The sequence below is a fragment of the Crocuta crocuta genome, unplaced genomic scaffold (genome assembly GCF_008692635.1).
Source record: "Crocuta crocuta isolate KB4526 unplaced genomic scaffold, BGI_CrCroc_1.0 scaffold866, whole genome shotgun sequence".
Classification (NCBI taxonomy): domain Eukaryota; kingdom Metazoa; phylum Chordata; class Mammalia; order Carnivora; family Hyaenidae; genus Crocuta; species Crocuta crocuta.
Genome location: NW_027531900.1, coordinates 619,781 through 630,015, shown reverse-complemented (window position 1 = coordinate 630,015; position 10,235 = coordinate 619,781). Strand labels below are relative to the sequence as shown.

At 39.1% G+C, this 10,235-nt stretch overlaps 1 long non-coding RNA gene across 1 annotated transcript in view; it reads right to left on the bottom strand.

The window, feature by feature from the left end:
- LOC144239781 (uncharacterized) overlaps positions 1-10,015 on the bottom strand; it is a 34,854-nt gene extending 24,839 nt beyond the window's left edge. Inside the window, exon 1 of the long non-coding RNA XR_013337480.1 lies at positions 9,929-10,015. This is a non-coding gene — a long non-coding RNA (uncharacterized LOC144239781). The remainder of the gene's footprint in view (positions 1-9,928) is intronic.
- Between the last annotated feature and the right edge of the window lie 220 nt (positions 10,016-10,235).

Below are 10,235 nucleotides of genomic sequence, written 5' to 3'. Positions count from 1 at the left end.
TTCTTAAGTGAGAAGTTTCCTGGCATTAAGTACGTTTTAAATTGTACAGCAACCTTGACTATCTTCAATTTGTTGATCATCCCAAATAGAAGACTCTATGCCTATCAAACAATAACTCCCCATTTTCTTTTCCCCTAGTGCGTGACAACCACTGTATTACTTTCTGTCTCTATGAACTTGACTATTCTATATATTTCACATAAATAGAATAAAAAAATAAGTGGCCTTTTATTGCCTGGATTCTTTCACTTAACATAATGTATTCAAGGTTTATCTATGTTGTAGCATGTGTCATAATTCCATTCCTTTTAAAGGCTAAATAATATTTAATTTATGTGTATATCACGTTTTGTTCATCCTCATCTGTTGGTAGACAACTGGTTGCTTCCACCGGTTATTATTGTGGATAATGCTGTTAACAGTAATATACAAACGTCTGTTCTAGTCCCTGCCTCAGTTCTCTTAGGTAGACACACCAAGTGGTATTGCTGGTCGTATGGTAATTTTTAAAAAAATTTTAAAGTATTTATTTTGAGAGAGAGAGAGAGAGAGAGAGAGAGAGCGCCCAGAGGAAGGGCAGAGAGAGGGAGAGAGAGAATCCCAGGCAGGCTCTGCACTGTCAGCCCAATGGGGGGCCCGAACCCATTAACCACGAGATCATGAGTTGAGCCAAAGCCAAGAGTTGGACATTTAACTGACTGAGCCACAGAGGCACCCAGGTAATTTTTAATTTTTTGAGGAAGGAACCACTGTACTATCTTCAAAAGCAGTTACACCATTTTACATTCTTACTATCCTAGGAGCAATGCACAGTTATTCCAATTTGTCCACATACTTGCCAACACTTGTTTTCTGATGTTTTTTAAAATAATAATAGTCATTCTAGTAGGTGTAAAATGTCATCTCGTTATGGTTTTGGTTTGCATTTCCCTAATATTACTGATGCTGATCATCTTTTTGTGTGCTTGTTGACCATTTATATCTTTTTTGAAGAAATCTCTTTGCCCATTTTTAAATTGGGTTATTTGTTGCTGTAGGAGTTTTTGTATATTTTAGATTTTAATCGCTTATCAGGTATATGATTTGCAAATATTTTCTCCTATTCTGTAGGTGGTGTTTTCACTCTTATGATTGATTAAAGTTGTAAGTTTTGATGAAGTGCAATTTATCTTATTTTGTTGCCTGTGCTTTTATGTCATGTCCAAGAATTGCTGCTAAATCCAGTGTTATGAAGCTTTAAAAAAATTTTTTTAGATGTTTGTTTATTTTTGAGAGAGAGAGACAGAGACAGAGACAGAGTATGAGTGGGCAAGGGGCAGAGAGGGAGACACAGAATCTGAAGCAGGCTTCAGGGCTCGAACTCATGAACCTTGAGATCATGACCTGAGCCAAAGTCGGATGCTTAACCAACTGAGCCTCCCAAGTGCCCCCAGTGTTAGGAAGCTTTTCCCCTTTATAAATTCTGAGTTTTATAGTGTTAGTTTTTACTTTTATTTTTTTAAGTTTTTATTTAAATTCCAGCTAGTTAACACACAGTGTAATATCAGTTTCACATATACAATTTAGTGATTCAACACTTCTATACATCACCCTGTGCTCATCAAGACAAATGCCCTCCTTAATCCCCATCCCCTGTTTCACCCATTTGCCACCCACCTCCCCTCTGATAACCATATCTGTGTTCTCTGTGGTTAAATCTGTTTCTTGCGCTTCCTCTCTCTTCCCCCCCCCTGCCGCCACCATGATAATACTCAAGTATAAAAAAGAATGAAATATTGCTATTTGCAATGACTTGGATGGAGCTAGAATATATCTTGCTAAGTGAAATAAGTCAGAGAAAGACAAATACTGTATTATTTCACTCATATGTAGAACTTAAGAAACAAAAGCTCTTACTTTTAGTTCTTTGACCCACTTTAACTTTTGTATGTGGGGTAAGATAAGGGCCTAACTGCACTCTTTTGCATGTAAATGTACCGTTTTCTGGCATCATTTGTTGAAAAGACTGTTCTTTTCTTTTTTTTTTTTTTAAATTTATTTCTAGGAGAGAGAGAGAGAGAGACAGCGTGAGCAGGGGAGGGTCAGAGAGAGAGGGAGTCACAGACTGAAACAGGCTCCAGGCTCTGAGCTGGCCGTCAGCACAGAGCCCGACGCGGGGCTCGAACCCACGAACCGCGAGATCATGACCTAAGCGAAAGTCGGACGCTCAACCGACTAAGCCACCCAGGCGCCCCAAGACTGTTCTTTTCTTATTTAATGCCACCATCGTCAAAAATTGTTTGACCATATATGCAAGGGCTTATTTCTGGGGTGTTACATTCCACTGTTCTTATATGTGTTTTTATGCCACTACTACACTGATTATTATAAATTTGTAGTAGGTTTTAAAATATTCCTAAGTATTAATTCTTTTGATGCTATTATACATGAAATTGTTTCAATTTCATTTTCATGTTTGTTGCTAATCTAGTTTATGGAAATGAAACTGGGTTTTTTTTTTCCTACTATTTTGTTGAAGTCATTTACTAATATTGTGTGTGTGTATGTGTGTATCCCTTAGCGTTTCTATATATAAGATCATGTCCTCTGTGAATATAGTTTCACTTCTTTCTTTTCCAACAGGATGCCTTTTATTTCATTTTCTTGCCTAAATGTCCTGGATAGAATTTCCAGAACAATGTTGAAAAGAAGTGGTGAGAGGAGACATCGTTAGCTTTCAATCTTTGACTATTTAGCATTATGTTAGCTGAGTTTTTATAGATAAACTTTATCAGCCTGAGAAAATTCCCTTCTGTTCCTAAGTTGTTGAGCATTTTTTCTCATTGAAGGATTTTGGAGTTTTTCAAATGAATTCTGCACACATTGAGATGGTCATGAGGCTTTACTTCTTTTCATTCGATTAATGACATATTACATTATTTTTATATGCTGAACCACTTTTGCATTCCTGGAATAAATCGCCACTGGTCATGGTGTTCGAGAAGGATTGAGATTAATTTCTCTTAATGTTTTTGTAGAATTCCTCATGAAGCCATCTGGTTCTCAACTTTCCTTTCTTAAAAGGCTATTAAAAAATAGACGATTTCATTATCATGTTAAGTCCATGGTTTACATAAGGGTTCACTCTTGGTGTATATCTGTTGATTGTGACACATATTCACCCTTAATCGTATAAAAGAGAATAGTTTCACTGCTCTAAAAATCCTCTGTGCTCTGCCTGTTCATCACTCCCTGACCCCTAACCCTGGGCAACCACTGATCTCTTTACTGTTTCCATAGTTTTGTTTTTACAGAATGTAATGTAGTTGGAATCATACAGTATTGAGCCTTTTCATATTGGCGTCTTTCACATAGTAAAATACATTTAAGTTTCCTACAAATATTTCATGGCTTGATAGCTCATTTCTTGTTTAGTGCTAAGTAATATTCAACTGTTTGGATATGCCACAGTTTATTTACTTGCCTACTGAAGGACATCCTGGTTACTTCCAAGTTTTTAATTTTGAATCAAGCTTCCAGTCTTTATGTATATAAAGATTTTCACCTCACCTGGGTAAATAACAAGGAGCATGATTGCTGGATTATATGGTAAAGTTCAGTCTTGTTTGAAACTGCCCAACTGTTTTCCAAAGTGGCCGTACCATTTTGCGTTCCCCACCTGATATGACGGAAAGTTTTTGTTACTTCACATCTTTACTGGCATTTGTCGTCGTCAGTCTTGTCTTTTCTTTTCCTTTTCTCCCTTCCTTTCCCTTCTCTTTTAATGTTTATTTATTTATTTTGAGAGAGAGAGAGAGAGACTGAGCGAGAGAGTGTGTGAGCACAAGTGGGGAAGGGGCAGAGAGAGAATACAAAGCAGGCTCCATGCTGTCAGCTCTGAGCCCAACATGGGGCTGATCTCGTGAACCATGAGATCATGACCTGAGCAGAAATCAGGAGGGGATGCATATGCTGAAAACTATAGAAAGCTGATAAGGGAAATTGAAGAAGACACACACACAAAGGAAGAATATTCCATGCTCCTGGATAGGAAGAACAAATACTATTAAAATGTCAGTACTACCCAAAGCAATCTATATATTCAGTGCAATCCCTATCAAAATAACACCAGCATTCTTCACAGAACTAGAACAATCCCAAAATTTGTATGGAGTCAGAAAAGTCCCTGAATAGCCAAAGCAGTCTTGAAAAAAAAGACCAAAGCAGGGGCATCACAATCCCAGGCTTCAAGCTGTACCACAAAGCTGTAATCATCAAGACAGTGTGGTACTGGCATGTGAACAGACACTCAGATCAATGGAACAGAATAAAGAACCCTGAAGTGGACCCACAAACGTACAGCCAACTCATCTCTGACAGCGCAGGAAAGAATATACAAGGGAATAAAGACAGTCTCTTCAGCAAGTGATGCTGGGAAACTGGACAGCGACATGCAGAAAAATGAACCTGGATCACTTTTTTACACCACATACAAAAATAAACTCAAAATGGATGACAGACCTAAATTTAAGACAGGAAGCCATCAAAATCCTCAAGGAGAAAGCAGGCAAGAACCTCTTTGACTTTGGCCACAACAACTTCTTACTCAACACATCTCCAAAGGCAAGAGAAAAAAAGCAAAAATGAACGATTGGGACCTCATCAAAATAAAAAGCTTCTGCACAGCGAAGGAAACAATCAGCAAAACTCAAAGGCAACCTACGGAATGGGAGAAGATATTTGCAAATGACATATCAGATAAAGAGTTGGTATTCAAAATCTATAAAGAACTTATCAAACTCAATGCCTAAAAAACAAATAATTCAGTGAAGAAATGGGCAGAAGACATGAACAGACACTTCTCCAAAGAAGACATTCAGTTGGCCAACAGGTATATGAAACGATGCCTAACATCACTCATCATCAGGGAAATACAAATCAAAACCACAATAAGATACCACCTCACACCCGTCAGAATGGCTAAAATCAAGTCAGGCCACAACAGATGCTGGCAAGGATGTGGAGAAAGAGGAACCCTTTTGCACTGCTGGTGGGAATGCAAACTGGTGCAGCCGCTCTGGAAAACAGTATGGAAATTTCTCAAAAAATTAAAAATAGAACTACCCTATGACCCAGCAATTGCACTACTAGGTATTTATCCAAGGGATACCGGTGTGCTGTTTCAAAGGGACACATGCACCCCAATGTTTATAGCAGCGCTATCAACAATAGCCAAAGTATGGAAGGAGCCCAAGTGTCCATCGATGGATGAATGGATAACGAAGATGTGGTATATGTATACAATGGAGTATTACTCAGCAACCAAAAAGAATGAAGTCTTACCATTTGCAACTACATGGATGGAACTAGAGGGTATCATGCTAAGCGAAATTAGTCAGAGAAAGACAAATATCCTATGACTTCGCTCGTATGAGGACTTAAAGATGCAAAACAGATGAATATAAGGGAAGGGAAGCAAAAATAATATAAAAACAGGGAGGGGGACAAAAACATATGGGACTCGGAGAACAAACAGGGTTACTGGAGGGGTTGTGGGGGGGGATGGGCTAAATGCGTGAGGGACATTAAGGAATCTGCTCTTGAAATCATTGTTGCCCTGTACGCTAACTAACTTGAATGTAAATTTTAAAAAATAATTAAAAAAAAAAGAGTGGGTACATAACGAGCTGAGCCACCTGGGTGCCCCTGTTGCCGGTGTTTTCAAAATTTGCCCTTCTAGCAGGTATGCAGTGGTCTCTTGTTTTACTTTTCATTTCTCTGATGACATAAGTAGAGCATCTTTTCATATGTTTTCCATCTGTGTTTCTCCTCTGGTCAGGTGACTGTTCAGACCTTTTGCTTATTTTGTAAATAGGCTTTAGCCTATTTCTCAATGATGAGAATTATTGAGTTTTAAGAGTTTTTTGTATATTTTGGATAAGTCTTTTTATCAGACATATTTTTTACAAATGTTTTCTCCCAGTTTTGCTGTCTTCCCATTCTCTTGGTAGTGTCTTCTGTAGAGCGCAAGTTTTTCATTGTAATGAAGTCCAGCTTATCAGTTATTTGTCTCACGGACCCTGCCGTTGGTGCTGTGTCTAACAAGTCATTACAGGGGCGCCTGGGGGGCTCAGTCCGTTAAGCATCCGACTTCACTCAGGTCATGATCTTGTGGTTCGTGGGTCTGAGCTCTGCATCAGGTTCTGTGCTGACAGCTCAGAGCCTGGAGCCTGTTTCAGATTCTGTGTCTCCCTCTCTCTCTGACCCTCCCCTGCTTGTGCTCTGTCTTTCTCTGTCTCAAAAATAAATAAACAAAAATAAATAAATAAATAAAATAAAAAGTCATTGCAAACCCAAACTTGTCTAGGGTTTCTACATTATCTTCTATAAGTTTTATAGTTTTTATAGATTTGAGTCTTCAATGTAGGCCTATAATCCAGTTTGAGTTAATTTTTGTGAAGGGGGTGAGGTCATTGTGTAGACTCATCTCTTTGCATGTGGATGGGTTGCTCGTGCACCACTGTCTCCTCTGTCCCACAGGTCCGTTGTTCTTTTGCCAGCATCCCACTGTCTTGACTACTGTAGCTTTACAGTAAATCCTGACTTCCATATTTCCTCTGCTTACATCTTCTGAAAGGGACTGTAGATATTTGGTATAATTTTTTCCTTAAATGTTCGGCAGAATTCAACAAACCCATCAGCAACACCCTAGACAGAATCCAGTGCTTTCTATTTTGGAAGATGACTAATTATTGATCTGAATTCTTTATTAGACACAGGCCTATTCAGATGGTCTATTTCTCCTTGTGTGAGTTTTGGTAGATTGTGTTTTTCAAAGAGTTGGTCTAATTCATCTAGGTTATCAAATTTGTTGGCATATAATTATTCACAATATTATTCTATTGTCCTTTGATGTCCACAGGATCTGTAGTGATGTCCCTTCTTTTATTTCCTATTTTAGTAGCTTTTTCTTTATCCTAGCCTGATTAGAGGCGTCTAAATTTCATTGATATTTTCAATGAACCAGCTTTTGGTTTTGTTGATTGTCTCTATTGATTGGCTTCTAATTAATTTCATTGGTTCTGCTCTAATTTTTGTTACTTCCTTTCTTCTTATGTTGGATTTAATTTGCTCTTTTAAAAAATGGTTTTCTGGGGCGCCTGGGTGGCTTAGTCGGTTAAGCGTCTGACTTTCGCTTAGGCCATGATCTCGCGGTTCGTGGGTTCGAGCCCCGCGTCGGGCTCTGTGCTGACTGCCAGCTCAGAGCCTGGAGCCTGTTTCAGAGTCTGTGACTCCCTCTCTCTCTGACCCTCCCCTGCTCACGCTGTCTCTCTCTCTCTCTCTCTCTCCTAGAAATAAATAAAAATATTTTAAAAAAATGGTTTTCTGAAGTGGAACCTTAGGTTATTGGTTTTAGATCTTTTTTAAAAAATATGCATTCATTGCTATAAATTCCCTTCTAAGCACTGCTTTAATGCATCCCATTAATTTTGATAAATTGTATTTAAATTTTCTTTTTGTTCCAATTATTTTTATTAAAAAAAATTTTTTTTAATGTTTTATTTATTTCTAGGAGAGAGAGAGAGACAGCGTGAACAGGGGAGGGTCAGAGAGAGAGAGGGAGTCACAGACTGCAACAGGCTCCAGGCTCTGAGCTGGCAGTCAGCACAGAGCCCGACGTGGGGCTCGAACCCACGAACCGCGAGATCATGACCCAAGTGAAAGTCGGACGCTCAACCGACTAAGCCACCCAGGTGCCCCTTGTTCCAATTATTTTTAAATGTCTGTTGAAATTTCTTCTTTGACCCATGTGCTATTTAGAAATGTGTTGTTTAACCTCTAAGTATTTTGGAATTTTCTTTTTCTTTTTCCTATTATTGAATCTAGTTAAATTTCATTGTGTTCTGAGAGCATACATTGTATGATTTCTATTCTTTTAAACGTGTTAATGTGTTCTGGGGACCAGAATGTGGTCTATCTTGGTAAATGTTACATGTGAGCTTCAGAAGGATGTATATTCTGATGTTGATGGATGAAGTCATCTACAGTTGCCAAGTATATACATTTGACTGATGGTGCTGTTGAGTTCAACTGTGTCCTAACTGATTTTCTGCCTGCTGGGTCTGTCCGTGTCTGAGAGAGGGCTGTTCCAATCTCCAGCTGGAATAGTGGATTCCTCAAGTTCTCCCTGCAGCTCTACCAGCTTTTGCCTCACACAGCCGGACCTCCTGTTGTTAGGGTACTACGTGGTAAGAATTGTTATATTTTTGGAGAGTTGATCAGTTGAGCATCTAATTCTTGATTTTGGCTGAGGTCATGACCTCACAGTCGTGGGATAGAGCCCCACCCTGAGCTCCACATTGAGTGTGGAGCCTGCTTAAGATTTTCTCTCTCTCTCCCTCTACCCCACCCCTGCTTGTGCATGTACTTTCTCTCTCTCCCTTAAAAAATAAAGAATAAAAATAATAGGGGTGCCTGGGCAGCTCAGTCAGTTAAGCATCTTGAGCTCATGGTTCAGGTCTTGATCTCACGGTTCATGAGTTCAAGCCCCCACATTGGGCTCGCTGCTGCCAGCACAGAGCCCACTTCAGATCCTCTGTTCCCCTCTCTCTCTGCCCCTCCCCTGCTTGCATTCTCTCTCAAAAATAAACATTAAAAGAAAGAATAAGAACAGGAAAAATTTTTAACCTGTACTTATTCTTTTTGTAATGCTCTTCTTTCTTTATATAGATATGCATTCTCATCTGTATCATTTCCTTCTCTTTGAGGAACTTTTAACATTTCAAACTGGGCAGGTCTACTGGCAACAAATTCCTTCAGTTTTGTTTGTGTAGGAAAGTCTTCATTTCTCCTTCACTATTTTTGCTTTTCAAAGTTTTATTGTGACAAAATACATATTATATAAAATTTACCATTTGAACCATTGTTAAGTGTACAGATTGGTGGTATGAAGTGTGTTCATATTGTTGTTTGTCCCCAGGACCTGTCTCCAGAACTGTTTTTTATTTTTAATGTTTATTTGTTTTTTGAGAGAGAGAGAGAAAGACAGAGTGCAAGTGGGGGAGGAGCAGAGAGAGAAGAAGATACAGAATCTGAAACAGGCTTCAGGCTCTTAGCTGTCAACACAGAGCCTGATGCAGGGCTTGAACCCACGAACCGCAAGATCATGACCTGAGCCAAAGTCGGACGCTCAAGTGACTGTGCCACCCAGGCGCCCCTCCAGAACTGTTTTTATCTTGCAGAACTGGTCTCTGTCCATAGTAAGCAGGAAACCCTGTCCCCTACCTGCTAACCCTGGACACCCCCTTTCTGCTTTCTGTCTTTATCATTTTGTCCATACTGGGTGTCTTATGTAAGGGATTTTTGTATTTTCTTTCTTTCAAATATTTTTTTAAAGTTTATTTATCATTGAGAGAGAGCGAGAGAGCGCACACATGAGTGCACAAGCTGGGGAGGGGCAGAGAGAGTGGGAGACACAGAATCTGAGGCAGGTTCCAGGCTCTGAGCTGTCAGCAACGAGCCCAATGCAGGACTTGAATTCACAAACTATGAGATCATGACCTGACCTAAAGTCAGACACTTAACCGACTGAGCCACCCAGGCGCCCCTTTCTTTGTTTTAAAAGTGAAAAGTTTAATTCCCTTTTTAAAAAAGTACATTCTATTACTATTTTCTTTGCAGTTACCATGGGGATTACACTTTAACATCCTGAAGTTATAACATTGTAATTTGAGTTTATAACTACATAACTTCAAATGTATAAAAATTCTGCTCATTTATAGATCCATCCCCACCTCTCTCAGTCATTGATGTTACAAAATTACATCTTTGTGTATTGTGCGTATAAAAAATAAAGTATTTTAATGCATTATTTTCCTAAATCATAGAAAACAAAAAAATAGTTACAAACACTTGTTATAGTAATAATAGATTTTATAGTTGTACTTACCTTTATTGAGACCATTATTTCTTCATAATGTGTTCTGTTTCAGGCTACAGGACTCCCTTCAGCACTCATTGTAGGGCGGGTCTTATGGTCNCATGACCTAAGCGAAAGTCGGACACTTAACCGACTAAGCCACCCAGGTGCCCCCCTTTTATCGTTTTAATGTATTGGCTCACTGTCTTCTGGCCTCCACTGTTTCTTAGGGAAAATAGCTCTGGTGTCTTGCTGAGGTCACTTGTATGTGATGAGTCTTCTCTCTTGCTGCTTTCAACATTTGCTCTGTGTTTGTCTTTTGACAGTTTGATTATGT